The 18,531-nt window shown below is 49.8% G+C and overlaps 1 protein-coding gene and 1 long non-coding RNA gene across 5 annotated transcripts in view; one reads left to right on the top strand and one right to left on the bottom strand.

The window, feature by feature from the left end:
- Mad1l1 (mitotic arrest deficient 1 like 1) overlaps positions 1–18,531 on the top strand; it is a 348,970-nt gene that overhangs the window by 144,589 nt on the left and 185,850 nt on the right. The gene's annotated exons all lie outside the window — the stretch shown is intronic.
- Positions 11,165–16,854, bottom strand: LOC110348255 (uncharacterized). The gene is made up of 3 exons (XR_002393345.2): positions 16,621–16,854; positions 15,295–15,401; positions 11,165–12,881 (listed from the first exon to the last, which is right to left on the bottom strand). It is a non-coding gene; the product is annotated as an uncharacterized LOC110348255 (long non-coding RNA).

Genomic DNA, 18,531 nt, shown 5'->3' with positions numbered 1-18,531 from the left:
TGTCTTCTGCCTGCTGGTTACAGGCAGGCCCTGTGCATCGACCCTGTTCCCAACAACTGTTGTCATGATAGTTCTTCTGTCCTCTGAACAGTCGATATGTGGCCTTTTTGGTCCCGGTGCCTTAACTCCTTTCTGCTCTGTCACATGGAGTCACGGTGAGCTTGTGTCTCGTTCAGGTACTGGGAGCTTCAGCAGTTCATCATGAGGTGTCCAGTATGCTATGAGGATGCTTCCTCCTGAGTCTGTGAAATCCTCTGCTGCTTGTTGTTTTCCAGGAGTTTTTGTCATGAATACCTACCCTGTGACCTTTGATGTGGATTATTTTTAAGTTATCAGTTCAAAGTATTTTCTGATAATGTCTCTGGATTTGGAAAGGCCAGACTTGAAACAGAATTTAGCATGTTACAGGCAGATAGAAACCCAGAAGGGAAGCCCCCAACTACATCCACTCACTTGATCACTTTCCCATCCCACCAGTTCCTGTTGGGCATCTGCTTCCAGGCCAGTGAGGTGCTGGTTAACACTGGACTTCTTCCCAGCAGCAACCCAAACTCAGGGTGGCCCACTTGTCCGTCAACCTGAGAGTTTGGGCTGCTGCTGGGAAGAAGACCAGGCTTTTCACGGGGGAGACAGGTCAGCCAAAGAAGGGGCGGGTGACACCTTTCACAAGTGACACATCTGCACCCCAAGTGGATCCTGGGAAAGAGTGAGCAGGGAGAGGGAGCAGCCCGTGGACATTGCTGAGATGACCACTATGGTGGTGGTGGTGTGTTTTTTGTTTGAGGGTCTCTGCCAGCGTTGCCTTCTGTGGGATGAAGCAGGTGCTTCACACCTGATCTCCAGCCTTTCCTGTGCTTGAGACCCTCAGCTCTTGGTCTGCTTAACCTCCCCTCCACTTCCATGAATGCCTGACAGCCGCTTTTCCTTCTGCCATGTCTGTAGTTGTGCCTTTTTCTGGGTGTCATTTTTGGAATTACAGTGTGTAGCCTTGTTAGACAGGAATCTTTTACTTGGCAATATGTTTTCAAGAGTCCTTCATGTTTTCTATGACTTGACATCCCATTTTTTAAGATACTGCCTGGGTGGGCCATAGTTTATCTGCTCACCTGCTGAAGGATGTTTTAGTTGCTTCCAAGTTTTGACAGTTTTGAATAAAGCTGGGATCTATGTGGGCCTCTGGGCCAGCCTAGGAGTGAAGTTGCTGGATTTTGTGCTAATTGTCCTTAGATCTGAATCCTTCCAATACTAGCACACTCCGTGTGAGACCATGGCCCTTCACCTTACCAGAGTTTTCATATGTAACACTTTTTTTCCTTTTTTAAAAGCTCTTTGAGGCCCCAGGGGTCCTGTGGGGAAGCTGACACAGTGCAGGTGATGTAGGGAAGGAGAGTCAGACCATGCTTCACCTCTCCTGCTGGGGTTGCCTCCCTCTCAACCATGTTTCTTATTTTCATTGCACCCTTGAGCAAACTGGGCTCACCAGATCTTGTGTCTGATCCTGGTTCTGGCCTTAAGTGGGCCTGTCCCCTGTCCCCTGGTGAGCATCCCTATTGGGGGGGAGCACCTTTCCAGCTGGTTGGGTGGGGCCCATCTCCAGACTACCCTCAGGTGCCTCCTGCCTCCATGCAGCCTGGCCATCCTGCTTCTTTACTGCCTCTGTGGACCTCCACCACAGGGTCTGAGCCCTGGGCTCTTTGCTGAGGGCTGGGGGTGCTAGGACTCTTACCTTAGAGAGAAGCAGATTATAGTATGTCCGATTCTCTGGCAGAACTGAAATGCTATTAGCCCTCCGCCTGCATCCATTCCCTGTGTCAGGAGTCTGGGCGGCTCAGAATCCTGCTGAAAGAATTCCTCCTGTGTGCCCTCCTGACTGCTGAGCATCCCAGGTCTAGCACTGAAGGAAGTATTTAGATCTCCAGTGGTTGCCTTTTTTTGTGATTCTCCTGCCCAGTCCAGGGTCATGTGATGCGAGTTTTCCCTGGCAGTGGCTCAGGTGTGTGGAATTGGCTCTGTGGCACCCGCCTTCAGCTCAGCAAATGGAGGACTAAGAGTAGCTCAGAGACTTGGCCAGGGGTGAGCAGCAGGAAAAGATGCCTAGTTCTTTGTGTTTCTCACCATGCTGTGCCTCCACCCCTGGTAAGAAGCTAGCATCCACGTGTTTATTCTGCACAGGAAAGTTTACTTCCACATGCAGATGGTGTGACAGGACTTTCTCCCAACTGTTTATATTTGGGAGCCTTTTAAAAAATGTTTGTGGTACATAATGATTACACTCATCATGGTTCGTCATGGGGGTGGTACATGTACATAACACATGTCATTTTTATCGTTTATCCTTGTGGGCATGAACATGTTCATGAATTAGAGTCCTTTTCAGATTCTATTTTGTGGAGCTTAATGCTTTTTAACTTTTAAACAACCCTCTTTTCCACAAGAGAGTTTTTGTGTATATAGATGATATCTACTGATATATTTGCAATTAAATTAGGACTGAAAAATTCTAAAATTTTATTGCAAATAAGTGTGCATATATTTACATTTCTTTGTATGTTTAAGGAAAACTTTGGACATCAGAATAATGATTTGTTGGATATTAATGAGGTTAATGCAGTTAGACCAGATATAACCACAATGAAAATACCGAGAACAATCTGAGTTAACTTCTAAAATACACTTAGTTATACCTTAAATCTAGTATCTAGAAAATTCTAGAAAAAACAAGACTACTAGTCATTGGAATAGAAGTCAGCAAAGGTTTCCTATAAAGGGCCCCATAATTAATATTCTCAGCTTTGTTTGGGAGCCTTCCTGTTCAGCCTGTGGGCAGTGGGTGGGGCCTGGCCTGGAGATTCCTAAAGACTGACTGATGCCAACAGGAGAGCTCATGTTCGGGGCACATGGTGCAGCCCAGGCAGCATGTATGTGTATGTGTGTCACTACTTCTCTGTTTGAGGGAAGACAGTCTAGCGCATAAGCATTTGCAGGATCTCTGGTCCACACCCTGCCCAATCCACTGTGGAGCCACGCCCTGGACTGCTGCTGTATCCCGCCCTTGATACAGACAGAACACTCAGGGCACAGACTGGAAATGTGCTGGGTTTGTGGGAGTTAGTAATCTGGAGTGGTGTGTGTGGTCGGCGAGTGTCTCAATGTGGGTCTGAGGCCCATCATTGGGTAGAAGTCTTGTCCATCTCAGAGGCAGTGGCCATGCCTGGGATGGCTCATCCTGGAGTCATGCTGTAGCCGAGACAGTGTGTCTGAGCCATGATTTTCTGCTCCACGCAGCCTGTGTGGCTGCCCAGCCAGGCACACTGTTGGCAAATAAGATGTGTGGTAGCCATGCTCTCTTTCTACCTGTGTACACCTCAACTCTGGCCCCTGTTCCCACCTGCTGTCGTACCCATGGCTGCCACCCCTCTTGCTTCTACACCCCAAGGACACATTCCTTGTGATCTTTTCTTCCTTCACATGCTGCTTTCTGTAAATAGTAGCTTTCATGTATGCTGTTGCTGAACGTGGCCATCAAGCCCGACAAAGCTATGCTGTGTCTGCTCCCTCTGCACCTCGCCTTGATGACAGCTCTGTGCCTGCATGCAGGTTGCAGGGTGGGGAAGGGTGTGTGTTCAGCTGGGCTGCCCCTCACCTCTGCAGCTGTGTGGCTGCCTCTGGAGTGAGTGAACTCTGGAGCTGTGTTCTGTGCTGATCTTGGAGGCTGCCTAAGGAGGCAGCAGTGTGGCCCGAGCACTGGTCCTCCTGCCATGGTGAGGGAGGATGCAATGTGCTACTGTCTGAAGCTGTGTTCACCCAGGGTTGCCCCAGATCAGACCAAACCTTGCTTACATCTGGTTTAAAATCCATCCCTCTGCTCGATCCTGATGTTTGTGACAGCTGAGAAGAGGCTGGGGTCCCTGCCCATCCGTGGTTCTGACCCAGGTGTTCTGTGTGGCAATGGCCCTTCTGTCCCACAACAAGCACGGCCCTCGGTTGAGGACCTGGATTTCTGTATTCCTAGGCAGTCACTGGCCCTTTCTGGCCTGGCACCGTATTGTGTCTGTTAGGAAGCATACACCCCTTGTGCTGGGGGAAGGTGACATCTACAGAGTTAGTAGAAACCCAGTAACTAAGAAACTAAGAGGATAGCTGGAACTGGGTCATGGCAGGAAAAATTTCCAGGATGCAAAGCAATTTTAGGGAATAAAATGAAATCAAAACAAAATGCCTTTTATCCCTCTCCCATTTAAAGATGATTATTAAGCTAGGATTTGTGGGCTGTGGACAGGAGGAGTCACGGATAGCCTCTGGCAGCTGTGAGAGGGCTGGGTGGAGCAGTGGGAGCAGGGTGACCTTTCTGTTCTCTCCTTGGGGGGGCCATGCTGGCCTGGCTGAGCAGCTGGCCTCGAGGGCTCTCCTCTCTGCACCTCAGGGTGGGCAGTCTGGACTGCCTTCTGTTGAGTCCAGGTAATCCCTTTACTCTTGCTGACTTTTGTTCACTCCCAGAAAAGACCCTGGCCTGCCTGGTCCACAGGTGACTTTCTGGGCTGCTCTGGGTGAGGCTGTAGTGGGAGGAGCAGAGTCTGAGAGGTGTGGGTGTGGTCAGGGGCCGCAGTGTGTTCCTTCTAATGGTTCCTTGGAGGCTTCACTGAGGTGAGACCTTCCCGGTGGGTCTCAGCATTGGAGGCAACAGCCTCTGTCCGGCTGTCTGTGTCAGCTGGGCCCATTTTCTTTTACCAGGAGTGATGGCCCCTGTTCCTGTCTCATGACAGCAAGCTAAACTTGAAGAGCTTTGTCCTGAGAATGATTATACACTTGCCACACAGACTGCAGGTCCCCAGTCTCCGGCCCCTGGCTTGTGGGTACCATTGGAGCTGGAAGACTCCCGGTACCCTGGTACCTGAGCCTCACCCTGCTGGCTACACAGTGCTGAAGGGAGATGGGCCTCTGATTGCCTCCCGCTGCCCTTTTCTGTGCTCAGAAGACATGGTTGGAGTGAGGGTCAGAGCACTCAGGACCTGCTGTGGCTTGTGCTAGGCGGTGCTCAGCAGTGTTGAGCCTGTGTGAGTGGATTCTTTCCTCTTGCTTTGCTTCCTTTGCACCCCCATGCCTCTATGTGTGACACTTCTCGAAGGGTGACCTGGGAAGGTCCTCCACAGAAAAGTTTCTCCAGGGAAGTTAGTTTGTGATACCCCTGGCTGCGGGTGCAGCATACCACTGTGTCAGCTCATCTGTGGCTCTGAAATACCCTTGTCCCATGGGATGGGGCTGGGGGGACAGGCAGGATAAGCCTTGCAGGCACAGGGTAGATTGTGTCTTCATGGACAGTTTCTGTACTTGTTCATGGGCTTTGCTGCATTGATTTTGAGTTTCTAAAGCACTGCATTCACATATGACTGATCTTGCTCCTGAGCTATGTGCCTTTCCTCAGAGCCTGAGCCCAAGATTTGTGCACCCCTCCTAGTGCCATCAAGGCCTCAAGGTACCCCCTAATTGGGGGTGCCCATAGCACAGCTTGGTCAGTGGTTGAGAAGCCTGATGTCTTAACTGGGATAGGCTGTGAGGTTCCCAAGATGAGGTCCCTCACCTTACAAGAGAAACCTAGTCTCATGCAGGTCTGGCCAGGATGCCCTAAGGGGTCTCTGGTGCCTAGACCAAGCCTTTTCCACCCGGTATGGGCAGCCTTTGGCCGGCCTCTAGCAGGGCCCCTGGGAGGACTGGCCTGGAGCCCTCTTCCCCCACAGGCTGGCTTACTTTACCTTGTACTGCCCCTGATCATGCTGTGAACTCCCCTCTCATCCTGGCTGGAGACCTAGTCCCATTTTAACACAATTTCGAGAAATCCAAATCTTTGAATAACCTTGATCCTGAAAGGAAAGGCGGCTGGCGGCAGGTGAAAATTGATGGTCGTGCTCAGAGGCACGGTTCCCCGCCAAGGCGGCCTCTCGAGTGTTGCTTCCAAAAATAGCCGCAGCGCCGTGATGGTGTTTGAACCATGGCCAGGCCCCTCCATGAATCTTTTTCAAAGATGTTGAAGGTGCCACCCGGCCTCCCCTGCTGTCCCAGGCTCAGGTGTATCTGCCCTTGGTTTGCTGATGGCCAGGTCAGCACTTGTGTCCCTGGACGGCTGTCCTTCATGGCCCCATTGCCTTGCCAGTATCACTGGCTCCCCAAAATCCTGTGAGGTCCTTTTGCCCACAATTTGGTAAGAGCCACATACCCACAGTCAGGAGAGTCCCAGTGCTTACCACATGTGCAGGTCCCACTCACACACTCTTGGGACATCCCTGACCTTAGGTTCAGAAGGTCTACAAGGCTCTGGCCTGTCTCAGAGCTTCTGTCTGCCCACCCATGTGCCCTCTCCCCAGGAGGATGAGGGGCTGCTCCAGGGCTGCTGACTGGACCATCATTGGCTTCTAGTCATCGTGGCTTTTGTTAGGATGGCTTAGGCCTCCCATTTCCAGGGACAATCTGTTGGCAGAGACGTTTAGCCATGAGACCCCAACCAAAAGAACTATGATGTTGGCATTCATGAAATTAACTCATTTTCATTAACATTGTGATAATAATCCTGCTTAATAATCATTTTGAAAATACAACTAGAATTTGCAAAATCCTGCTTTCAGAGGGAGGAACCTACAGTCTGATGAATGGGCAGGGCTCCTGCTCAGGTGCATTTGACTCTGGTATTGGCTCTTTCCTCCCTACTGAGTGCCCTCTTCTGCCTCACTGCCCCTCATGTGTCCTTGGAGAGCATGTGTGTATGAGTATGTGTGTGTGTGAGTGTATATGTCAGTGTTCATGCACATGTGTGTGCATTGTGCATGTGTGTGTACTCTCCTCTTGGAAATCCCATTTTATGCATTTTGGCTGCTTTTCCCTCTAGACCCTCATGGAACATTAAGCCCAGTGGAGGAGGACTGGCCCTTGGCATCGTAATAGTGATTAAATAGCAATAAAACAGGATCAGTATTTACAGACCCAGAGTACTCGGACTGGAGAGTATTAAATATCATCCATCACCAAGTGGAAAACAGTCAAAAGCAGGGTTGCAGCTTGTAGTTGATGTTCTTTTGGTTAACTTTGCCCATGGAGACCCAGACTGCCCCCAGTAAAGCATTAGGGAGGAAGGGTACAAGTCCTGCCAGACACCGTGTCACATACTTAGGACTGTGCCTGTGGCCCACATGGTTGTCTGTCTCTGCCTGATGATGGGGCTCTGTCCTGAAGGCTTGTCGCTTGCTTTTGGTCAGGGGAACTAGGCAGGACTTGGACGTGCCATGTGCCTGTAGAACCTGAGGACTTGAGGGTAGTGGGTAACGTGGACTGGAGGCTTCTGAACAGGATGGGGAGCAGGACAGAAAGCCAGAGGCTTAGCCTGGAAGGTCTCTTTGGAGCAGGCTTTTCCTAGGGGCCTGCTTGTCTACTGAGGCTCCATCTCCTGTATTTGAGAGTCAGGTGTACCCACCTGGGGCTCCTGGGGCACTATGTAGGCAGGGGAGGCAGTGAGTTAAGCAGCCTGCTGTGTGCAGTTGAGCTCCCAGCAGCTCAGGGGCTGGGAAAGCTGCTGCTGCTTCTTCAGTCAGGGCTCCTTTACGTGAGTGCATCCAGGGGCTAAAGGTGCTGATCGAATCTGTGAGGAGTGACCTCAGATCAAGGGCCCCTGCTTCTTTGGCTGGAAGTGGGATATTGGGTCTGTGGTTTCAGGCCAGTGGCAGTTACTCCTTCTTTGCCCAACATCAAAATGTGGCTTTTTTTTTTGGACAGTGCTATGTAGCCTAGGCCAACCCTGAACTTGTGATCCTCCTGTCTCAACTTCCCAAGTGCTGGCATTATCACACCTGGCTGCAACATGACTTTTTATGGAGTATGAGCTTAGCATGAGACAGGTGCCAGGCAGGGTCTAGCATCACTCAGGTGTGCCAGCTGCCTGTATAGGGGCTGTTGGCCCTGGAGGGCGTTCCAGAAGCCCATATAGATACTCTCTGTATAGGGCTCAGTTTCTGGAAAGATATGAGGGAAATGTGACATTTCCTGCACTTCTCATCTAAAGCTTTTTCAGCCCCTTTAGACCAGAAGTGTCCATAGGTTTACAGTATTTCTCCCTCACAGCCCTCCATGCCTGGTCAGGGAGGTGTGCAGTGAGAGCCAGAGCATGTCTGGCGAGGTAAGTGGGTACACTGGGGACCTTTGCTGGGAGGGGGAGGAGGACATGGGTTTCCTACCTTGAGCTACTGGCTCTACAGGTAAGACCAGTAGTCTGGCGTCCTTATGGTATGAAAGGCAAGTTTCCTGCCTGGTCTGTTCCAGTGGTGTGGGTGAGGCCACCTTTTCTACCCATAATGATTTGGCCTCCTTTGGGGTCCCCCAGAGAACTTTGGACTTAGTTACTACACTGTGTAGGCTCATGCTGTGGGCAGTCCTTGGTGGTTGTCTTCCTGGACATAGTTTGGATCTCCCTGGGATAGGCCCCAGGTTGGCCTCAGCGAAGGTTGGCTCCTTAGGTGGCAAATCGGCTCCTATTTCATTCTCCCCTCCCTGTCCTTCTAGGGGTCCTGTTAAAGTTTTCACTTTGCTCTGGGACTTGCAAATCCCACTAAGTGACTGTCACTTTTCTGGGGCTTCCTCCAGCGCTGTAATAAGCCTTTATAAAGGACTTTATCCACAGCCTTCTGAAAGTCTCTAAATAAATTAGACCCTCTGGTTAGCCTTTGTTGGTGATTTTTATTGACCTCCGGTTAAAGAAATATTGCTGGTTACAGAAGCGTGATTTATTCCTGTGGAAGCCAGCTTCGTTTAGCCCCTGGGTGCTCCCAGAAGGGACAGTGTCATGTAAATGCAAAGTGCCAGGCTGGCCTAAGAACTGTGTGTAAGAGTGTTCTGGGGACGGGGGCTTTCCCTTTCTGTCGGTCATGACCTTGGGGCGGGAGCGATGATTGCTAGTGAATCTCACAGCCTGCAGTGTGATTGCCTGGCCTGGCGTTATACGGGCCTGTTCCTCCCTGATGCAGAGACCTTCCAGGGTGGATTCCTCCATGAGACAGCGCAGGGGACTGGTTGGGACAGTATGGCCTTTGATATTACTGCAGCTGCTGGAAGCAGCAGCTCCCCTGCCAAGGATGCTCGATTCCTGTGGGTATCCACCTGACTCCTTCCCTGCTCCCAGGCCGGCACTACTATCCAGGAACCTCTGAGTAGATGTCTATTCCTGCTGGGCCCATGTGCAGCCAGACTGTGTCACTGACCAGGAGGCCTCCGTTCTGTTTGCCTTATTGTATCCTGAGACCAATAAATCTGAGCAGGAGGACAAGTGTACACTGTGAAGCCTCCTCATGGGACAGAAGGAAGAAGAAATCTGCTCCAGGCGACTGGTGGCTTAGTGCATGCTGGGACCTGGCCTCTGCCCCCTCCTCCACTTCTGCGCCCTGCTCTTGCTTGAAGCTGCTAAGCCATCCTTGTTGTCCATTTGAGTTACGATCTGACATGTGCTTGGCCTCCTTTGGGATGCAGCTCTCGTGTTTCTAAAGACCGTTCTGTTTTGAGCATGTTCGTGAGTATCTCCACCTCATTCCAGTGTGTGTTCATGGCTTCTCTTTGTCCTGTCAGGCCCTGTGTGGTTAGGCTTTGGACAGTTCAGTGATTTAAGAATGTCCAGGGCCAAGTGTACATGTTCAGTCCTGGCTCTGCAGTCATTGCTGTGGGATACCCTATGCATTCTCAGTGTCAGCGTTAAAGAGGGGGGATTGCAGATGTACCTCTCCTAGGTGCTGCAGGATTCAAGAGTTGAGATGCACCAGCAGTAGACTCTTTTGGGCAGGGTGTTGGTGTCTGTTCCAGGAGCATGTGCTTCTCTCTGTCGTTCCAGCCCCTTCTTTGCAGCCTATCATGTTGGCTGCCCACCTTGGGCAGCTCCTCTTTGCATTGCTCTCCTCAGCTACCAGTGTGCATGTGTCCATCTGGGTAGCTCAGTGCCAGCTCCCTGCCCTGTCAGGTCCCAGCTATGCTCAGGTCCTTTCTGAGTCCACATCAGCCATTAGGGCACTGCTGCCTATGGGACGTGATGGGCAGCAGTCTTCCAGGACAGACCCAGTGGCCCATCTCCTAGGCCAGTTTCTGCCTTAGGCAGTGCTGCTGCTGGAGAGCAGGACCAAGTGGAGTACCAAACTCGTGGCTCCCTGGGGCCTGGCCAGGGCCACCCATGCAGTGCCATCACCTCCAGAGTCCTGCAGGCTGTGTGTGCCGCTTGGGAGTGAGCCCTGCACCCTGTGCTGGGCCCTCCCCAGATTCCAAGGGACCCGTGGTGACACTGCATCTGTCCCTCCCCAGCTGGCCAATGCATTGCAGCCCTCAGTCCTGGCTGAGCAGAGGACCTCCTGAGGAGTTGAGACATCAGAGCAGATTGCTGCATGGATTTGCAGAGGATTAAAGTTAATTAAAGAGCTCTTCCTCGCTTTTATTTCCTTGTATCTGTCAGCTATTTACATGCTAATGTAGCCCTGCCACCGAGTCTGGGAAGGCATCAGCTCCAGGCACCTCATCCTACCGGGAAGTAGTGGGGGGCAATATGAGCACAGCAGTGTATATTTATTTTGCGTCCCCATGGACAGAGAAGGGTCCGAGCACGCTTGAAAGTCAGCAGCACAGTCTTTCTTTGAGTTTCCAGAGTGTTGGTGTGGCTGACTTGAATGTTCCCCATTAAGGCTACATCTTACACTGCATAATTGAATGCATTATGCATGGTAATATCTTTGCATAAGCAATTTTATAAATAAAGAGGATGCATAGAGGAGAGAGCAACTTTCCAAGCCCAGGGCTGTCTTTCCCCGAAGCCTTGTCTCCATGGGTGAAGGTAGCTGTCAGTTGTGTGGGACACTGGTGACCAAGTCCTCTGGTTCAGAGTACCATATCTAGAAGAGGAAAAGGCTTTGGTTTGTGTGGCATTCTGGTGTGGACAAAGCATGTGTGCCAGTGCTCACTAAATGTTTGTTGAATGAATGAGTGTTCATTGATGCCATTGGGGGATATAATTTAGCCCTATTAGGTGTACTGAGCCCTGTCCTTTTCATTCTTAGTAACAGACAGTCCCTGTTGCTGTTTGGGGAGATCCTCTCCCTGCCCTTTTCTGGGGGGCCTGCAGCTTAGGTCTGCCTCCTTGGAACAGAGCTGGGTACATCATGGGAGCAGGGCAAACAGGTACTGGAGTGGATTTGAGTTCAGTGCCCTGTCCCACTGAGGGCCACCATAGTAGTGGTCGGCACTTTTGCAACTTATTGTAACCCTGACGTGCTAGAGTCCTCTGCTCACTGCAGGTTGAGAGCATCTAGTGGCCTATCTCTATTCTGTGCCTTCAAAGTGCTCCATAGCTAGGTTAATTCAGCATATGTTGTGTCACTTGTGAAGCATGTCAGACGATACATAGCCGGATGTTAGTTCCAGTGGTGAAAGCAGGTTTTATTCAGGTACTCCTGACTGTAGGGAAAGAGCTGAGCTCCATGTGGATTTGTGCAGGGGTGCCTGGCCCTCTTACAAGAGAACAAGGGAGCCGGTGCCCAATTGGAGGCAGGAAAATTACAAAAGCAGGGAAGAGGTCAGTGTACGTGAGACTAGGTTGGCAGGGCCCTGTCCCTCCTGATGATGGCTTTTCAAAGGAATCCTCCTAGCTGTAGGACACCTGAAGCTACAGATATTTCCATCTCAAAGGGATAGAGGAAGGATGCACATGGCGAGCTTTTTTCTAAGTAAGTGATCTGAGAAGGGGGTTCAGGGATTGGTCCTCAGAGGTTAGCCAGAACAAAGGGCTGATTCTGTGGTGCTGTTGCATATGGGAACCTGAAGGTGCTGGCTTCTTCCCTGGCCACAGGGAGCCCTTCAGATGGCCAGGTCTCAGTGCAGGGGTTTGGACTGTACCCAGCACACCTGTATACCCAGCAGACACTATTTACTGAAAAGCTTCTCTGTTTGCAGGGAAGGGGACGTAGACAGTCTTCCCCTTGTTCCTTCTCTCAACTACAACACTATATATAAAGCAAACATGAAAGACCCCTGGCGGGTGGCATCTGAGGACCCTGCAGAATGCATAGTGAACTCCCTTCTCACAGACCAGACCTGCAGCTGAGGACGTGCAACCGCAAATGTCAGGGCACAGACAGAGAAAGCCCCACTGTGCCGTCTCCCTACCTACTAGTGGCTGGGGGAGCAATAGTCTGTGTGATGGGAGATTTCGGTCCAGAGCTGAAATGAGATTTAGTGGGTGAGGTCAGTAGTGAAATGGAAGGAACAGAGGAATGACCAGTGAGCTTGGAGCCTGAACAGAGGACGTGGACCTTTTAGAGCTTTCAGTGATAAGCAGCCTGGCGTGTGTGCTGAAAGTTCGCCACCACTGCACTGAAGAGAAGGGAGCAAAGCACCAGGGCTATAGGATGAGAAAGTCTGCTGTTCGCAGAGTGGAAACTCTAGGACAGCCAGGAGGTGGGGCCAGAACATCCTCAGAGGTGCTGGTAAGTAGCTCCTTATTTGTTCCATCTCTGTGCCTGCTGCCGAGGTCTGTCCAACTTCCTATTTTTCTTGAGTCAGTTGTGGGAGTTTGTATGTTTTTAGGAATTTGTTCATGTCACCTTGGCTATCTAGTGTTGATTTGTAGCTGTTCATAGCAATCCTTTCTTCTGTAAGGTCCACAATAGTCTCTTCTCTTTCATTCTTGATTTCAGTGATTCAATTCTGTTTGTTCTTTGTCTAGTCATTCTAGCTCAAAGATCTTAGCAATGTTATCACTCTTTTCAGCAAACCAACTTTTGGCTGGGCCAATTTTCTCTCCAGTTTTTCTGTTCTCCACTTTGCTTATTTCTGCTCTCCTCTTTTTTATTTCTTTCCTGTTGCTAGTTTTGGGCCACCTGAGTTTTGAGGAAGATGCAAAAATAAGTAGGGAAAAGATAGGCTTTTAAGTAAATTTAGTAGTTGGAGTAATTGGATCTCTTTGGGCAAAAAAAGACCCCGTGTCTAACCTCATGTCTCATACAGAAATTTACTCACAAACTTAAGTAAAAACTTAAGTTTGAAATTATAAAACTTATTGAGAAATAATAGAATATACTACAGTCTAGCAGAGTTCTTAGACTTGACACCAAGAACATAAGCCATAATAGGAAAATCGGCAAATTTGGCTTCATCAAAGTTAGAGACATTTTGCTCATGAAAAGCTCCATTAAGAGATGAAAAGATAAGGCACAAAATTAGAGGAAGCATTTGCAACCCATGAATCCCACAAAAGACTCTTGTTTTTAATGTGTAAAGAACTTTCAGAAATTGAATAGTGAAAACACATAACCAAACCCTAATGAGAAAATGGGCAAAAGACATTTGTCGGAGACAAGTACACTAAAAGGTGTTACTGCTGCCCTGGCAAGGCACCTGTGGTGAAAATTGTGCCCACACACAGGCAAGGATGTGGGGAGCTGGGTCTCTTGTCCTTTGCTGGTGGGAATGTAAAGTGGTGCAGCCACTCTGGACAGTTGTCTGGCAGCTTGCTAAAAACTAAGATGCAGCCACCTTTGACTTAGCAGTTGTTTAGCTAGCCATTTATCCCTGAGAAATAAAATTTATATTTGCAGAAAAACCTGTGCAGGCCTGTTCCTAGTTCTTTATACACAGCAGCCCAGGACTGGAGAGAACTGCTGTCCTCCAGTGGGGAATGGAGAGGTGCTATAGCACTGGGGAAGTCCTCAGGAATGGACAGGGACAAACTGTGGGAGTGTGACCACTGGATAAGTGTGAGGGGCGCCAGGCCCAGCAAGGCGGCCCCTGCATGGTCCCACTCACGTGACATGCTTGAAGCGGGGAGGTTCCTGGCGTGTGTGAAAGGCTTGAGTTAGGATGGGAGAGGAGGGGGGTGTCTCCTAAAGGACCACACCAGGCATCTTTCCGGTGACAAGACTTTCTGTGTCTCAGCTGTCTTGCCCTTGGTTGTCATGTTGCACCCAGTGTTGTGCAAGATGTCACCACTGAGGACTCAGGTAAAGGGCCCTGTGACCCTTGTAGTGCCAGTGCTGTTAAAGTCCTGAAGCCCCCGTGAAGCCTGTGATCTTGTATACTTGAGTATCCTTTCATACCTCAGTTTCCCAGTCTTTACTGTACAGAATTAGAACACTTTTTCTGTGGTACTTTTCTGTGGTACTTTTTCTATAGATAGAATTTGTTGCTACTTGTTTGAATGGTCCCTGCTCCATGGTAAATGCTAAATTTTAGATATTACTACTCTTATGCTATTGTTGACACTATGTTATCACTCTGATATTTTTTTAAATGATCTGGGAGGAGGCAGGTGGCAGGGAAAAATGAGTAAATAAAATAATCCGAGGCTAGAGATGTGGCATGGTGGTAGAGCACTGGTCTAGCATATGCAAGGCCCTGGGCTTAGTTAGCTCCGCAAAAAAAAATAAATCAATAAAAAAAGTAAAATGATCTTAAGCCTATTCTTAAGCAAGTTGGATATACATGGATAAATCACTGCATGCCCGAGTAGAGGTTCCCAGGCAAAGGAGAGATGACAGTTTTGTAGAGACTGTGGGGCTGAGGCAGGGCCACCCTGTGTGTTCTACTTAAGGAGACAGTGGTCTCTGAGACCGATGGTAGGGAGAACTGCGTGTGCTTGGGTTGACAAAGTTGCTCCCTTGGCAGTGCATGTGCCTGATCCAATACTGGTGTACATTGATATTAGAAGTGAACAGTTAAGTATGTGAATGGAGATGGTGGAAGCCAGAGTTCTTCTTGGTGGAGTAACACGGCAAGGTGGGGAAGCTGTGAGGTTGTGGGTAGAGTTGGAGATATCCTGTGAGCTCACATTTTTCTTCCTGCAGGTGCAGGTAGGTACATATAGAAGTATTTATAAGTGCGTGTCCTTACACAGGTCGGTATGCACACGCACATCTCCTCACTCCGTCAGCTGGAGGGGGTGGAAGCCAAGACCCCACAGTAGCAGGGAACACTACCAGAACCCAGATCATGGTCTCTCTTATAGCACTTTTGTAGAAGGAACCAGGCTTCTGGGAGAGGGCTGATGCCAAGATTAGTGTGGGAAATGAACAGGGTGACCTGGAGCTTCTTGCAGTGACAGAAGCAAAGCCAAACTGATTAAGGACTGTCAGAGCACACAGTTGCCAACTGAAAGAGCTCTGGAAGGCCAGCACTGGAGCATTAGAGGACAGAGATAAAGCAGTATTGGGATGTCACCAACACCCAAAACACAGATCCATGCATCCATGCTAGTGGGATTGAATGAGTAAGTCAGAAAATTGAGACAAGGCTGACCTCTTCTGCTGAAAGTCCCAAATAGTCCATGTGGATCTCTTTTCTTGGGCAGTGGAGCAACCCCCCACCTTCCTTCAGTGTGAGCTGTGCCTGTGGCTTCCTGCACGCTGTCAAGTGGAAAGGGAGACAAGGAATTTTATAGGGAGAGACCCCTGGTATACCTTATCCAGGAGACTGCAGCAAGCGTCAGGTTCTGAGTCACACCTGATAACATGTGACCTGGGTGTGAGATGAGCACTGCACGAGCTGTGGCGGCCTTCCTCCCAGGAACCTGAAAGCTCAGGCTTACCACTGTCGAGGGCATCAGGAACACAGGAGAGGATGAGAAGTTATAACAGCCAGAAAGAACCCAAGGCAGACAACAGAGTGTAAGGTGGTGTTGTGGACAGATCCTGGAGAGGGGCCTCATAGGATGGAAAGAGGGGAGTCTGCACATCCCCACGTTGGCTCATTATAATGTGTGTGCATCACTCAGGGTAAAAGGGTAACACCAGAAGCTAGACATGGACAGGTGGGGAATCTACTGTTTCCTCAGTCTTTTTTCAGTCTAAAATTGTATCCAAAAAAATCGTCTATCGCAAAGGGGAAAAATATGCAAGTGTTACTTCTGCCTGGCAAAGGCTGTAGAGGTGCACTGTTGGCTATGCATGGAGCCTGGTCCTAGTTTAGAAGCCCTGGAGGTCGAGGTCATGCATGCTGGCTGCAAGGATGAAGGTCTTCTAGTGCAGACCCAGGGCACGTGAGAGTGGGAGCGAGGGTTGAGTGGGAGTGGGCTGGGTCCAGGTGACCACCTCCAAAAGGCTATCCCCATTAGATGACATGGCTCCCAGTGTTCTAGGTCCACCAGGCCACTTGTGACATCAGCATGGGATCACTGTACCACCAGGGAGAAGGTGGTTCTGCCTAAACATCTGCAGAGAGAGCTGGTAGGGCATGGTATCTTGGTCATGAGCTTCTCCTCTCTGGGCCACAGCTTCTCCAGGGCAGCTCTCCCTCCTGTCTTTTATGCCAGGTCCCCAGCTGCTGCCCAGAGGACAGCAGGGGGTCCAGGTCATTGATTTACTTTGCCTGGAGCTGTAGGGAACCCCCAGTGTCTGTGGGCTTTAGCTTGGCTGACACACAGACAACTATGTGTAAGGAGAAGCACCTGTAGCAGACTGGATGCTTACTGTTGGAAATTAGGGTCTTAGGAGTGAGAGCTGGGGTTCCCAGGCAAATGGGTGGTTAATGCCCTGTGCCCAACAGGAGCATGACCCCACCAAGGGCATATCTGAGGTGTGTGTCTTCATATCCCTGGCCCTGTATAGGGTCACCTGGCTCTTTTACCTTGTATTGTCTCAGCATCCCCAGGCCTGCCACCAGGTCTTCTGGCTCTTTGAAACTCTTGTGTTCTCTGTTTTCTCCATGCTGTACCTTCAGGATATTTCCTGCCTGGGAGAGGCACCTCTTATTTGTTCACCTGTGGAATTGGGTCCCTTTGTGTGCCCTCTAAGTCCCATTGGAGCCAGCCACAGTGCTGATATGTGACCTGGCTATGAGGCCACAGGTTGCGGTCTACAGAGTGAGGGGCAGGTCCTTGTGACCACAGCCCATCTGCTATGACCTCACAGACTCAGGATATGCGGGACTTCTCTCTTTTCTCAATCGTAACATGGTCTGTGTGAAAGTTGAAACTGCTAAAAAGTATAGAGAAAACATTTGAAAAGACCTTGACCTCCCTACCCACAGCTAGTATCCCAAACATATTTGTATATTTTCCTCTCCTCCTCCTCCACTTACCCCTACTCTCTCACAGCTGGTGTGCAGGGCAGAGAGGGCCAGTTTGCATCCCGTGTTTGTCATGGAACATGTTATTGAGAGAGTATCCATCATTAAATATTTGAAAATACAATCTTCAGTGCCTATACATTACTACCCTGCAGAGATGCACTAAAATTGAACTCTTTAGTGGAAATGTAGGCTTCTGATTCTTCATTATTCCTGCGAATGTGAGCAGCCTCTTGGACCTCACACCGAGTCATTTCTTAGGGTGTTGCTGGTTCAACCTCTGATGGTTTCAGGATGCTTGCCCAGTATTCCGCACTTTGCTTCCAGAAATGTACCCATGGATGTGTCCTCTGGCTAGTATGATCTACGGTCCTCACAGCTGGTGGCATTCTGCTTCTTGTCATTGTTGGCAAGGTCTGAGTTTTATTGAATTTTCTCCCCACGTGTAATTGTGAGTTATATTTTTCTGTTGATTTCTGTTTATTTAGGCCAGTTTTCTATTAAGGTGTTAGTGATTTTCTTATTGATTTGTAAGGGATATTTATATATTTGTACCATGTCATTCCCCTGTTTGTCTCTTGGCGTTTGTTTTTTAATGAAGTTCTGGGAAACAGTGGTGCTTTATGGTGTTATGTGTAATGCTCCTCTTGAGGCTGTGCATGAAGAGCCGCTTAATGCTCACCTGTGTCCTGTGGCTCCAGGCCAGTGGTGTGGCCAGTGCAGGGCCTATCCAGGTTGACTTTGCATCAGGCTCTATGCTGATGCACAGGGGATCCTCTGTGGAGTGCAGCCTGCCCTCCTGCCCCTCAGCCATTTGCTCCTGTGAAGAGAGGATAACGGTGTCTGCCACTTAGGGTAGCTGAGTGCTCTGGGTAAACATTGCACATGGCGCCCTCCCCACCCATCCTTATCTCTTCTGATAGAAGGTGTTCAAGGAGAACAGACCACTCAGGGCCGTCTGTGTGTGCTGCCACACAAGGGCTTCTCACTGTGGGTGATGAGCACACTGAGTGAGTTGGGATACCTTCAGTGAGACAAAGGTGTCATGATGATCTGATTTGGGCTGCTGCTTCCATCATGACTGTTTCCTGGGGGCTTGGCTGGGGACCACTTCACTCCCTGTAAACATTGTGGCTATGTCACAGTGGCAGTGATAGCGGTAACCCTAGGAGCACATGCTGTGTGCCAAATCTCTAGCAACCTCTCCACATTCACCCCACTCTCATCTTGGGCAGCACCACTTTACAGGGAAGGAGGTGGAATTCCTTGGGGCTTGAGAGCTTGCTCAGGGATGTGTGCCAGCAGACCTGCAGGGTGGATTTCCATCTCCAGAGTCCAGCCTCCCCCACCCCCGCAAAAGAAGGAAAATCTAAAAATAGGGAGGGTTAAGATTACCACAGGCTAAAGCACAACCAAGTGTCTGCAAGGACAGATTTGCACAGAAGTTACCTGCATGGTGCATTTTTTGCT

This window comes from Heterocephalus glaber, unplaced genomic scaffold (genome assembly GCF_053883595.1).
Source record: "Heterocephalus glaber isolate CG9 unplaced genomic scaffold, H.glaber_assembly_v1.0 deba00001610, whole genome shotgun sequence".
NCBI lineage: Eukaryota > Metazoa > Chordata > Mammalia > Rodentia > Bathyergidae > Heterocephalus > Heterocephalus glaber.
Note: the sequence above shows the minus strand (reverse complement) of the source record. Positions and strands in the feature narration are given on the sequence as shown.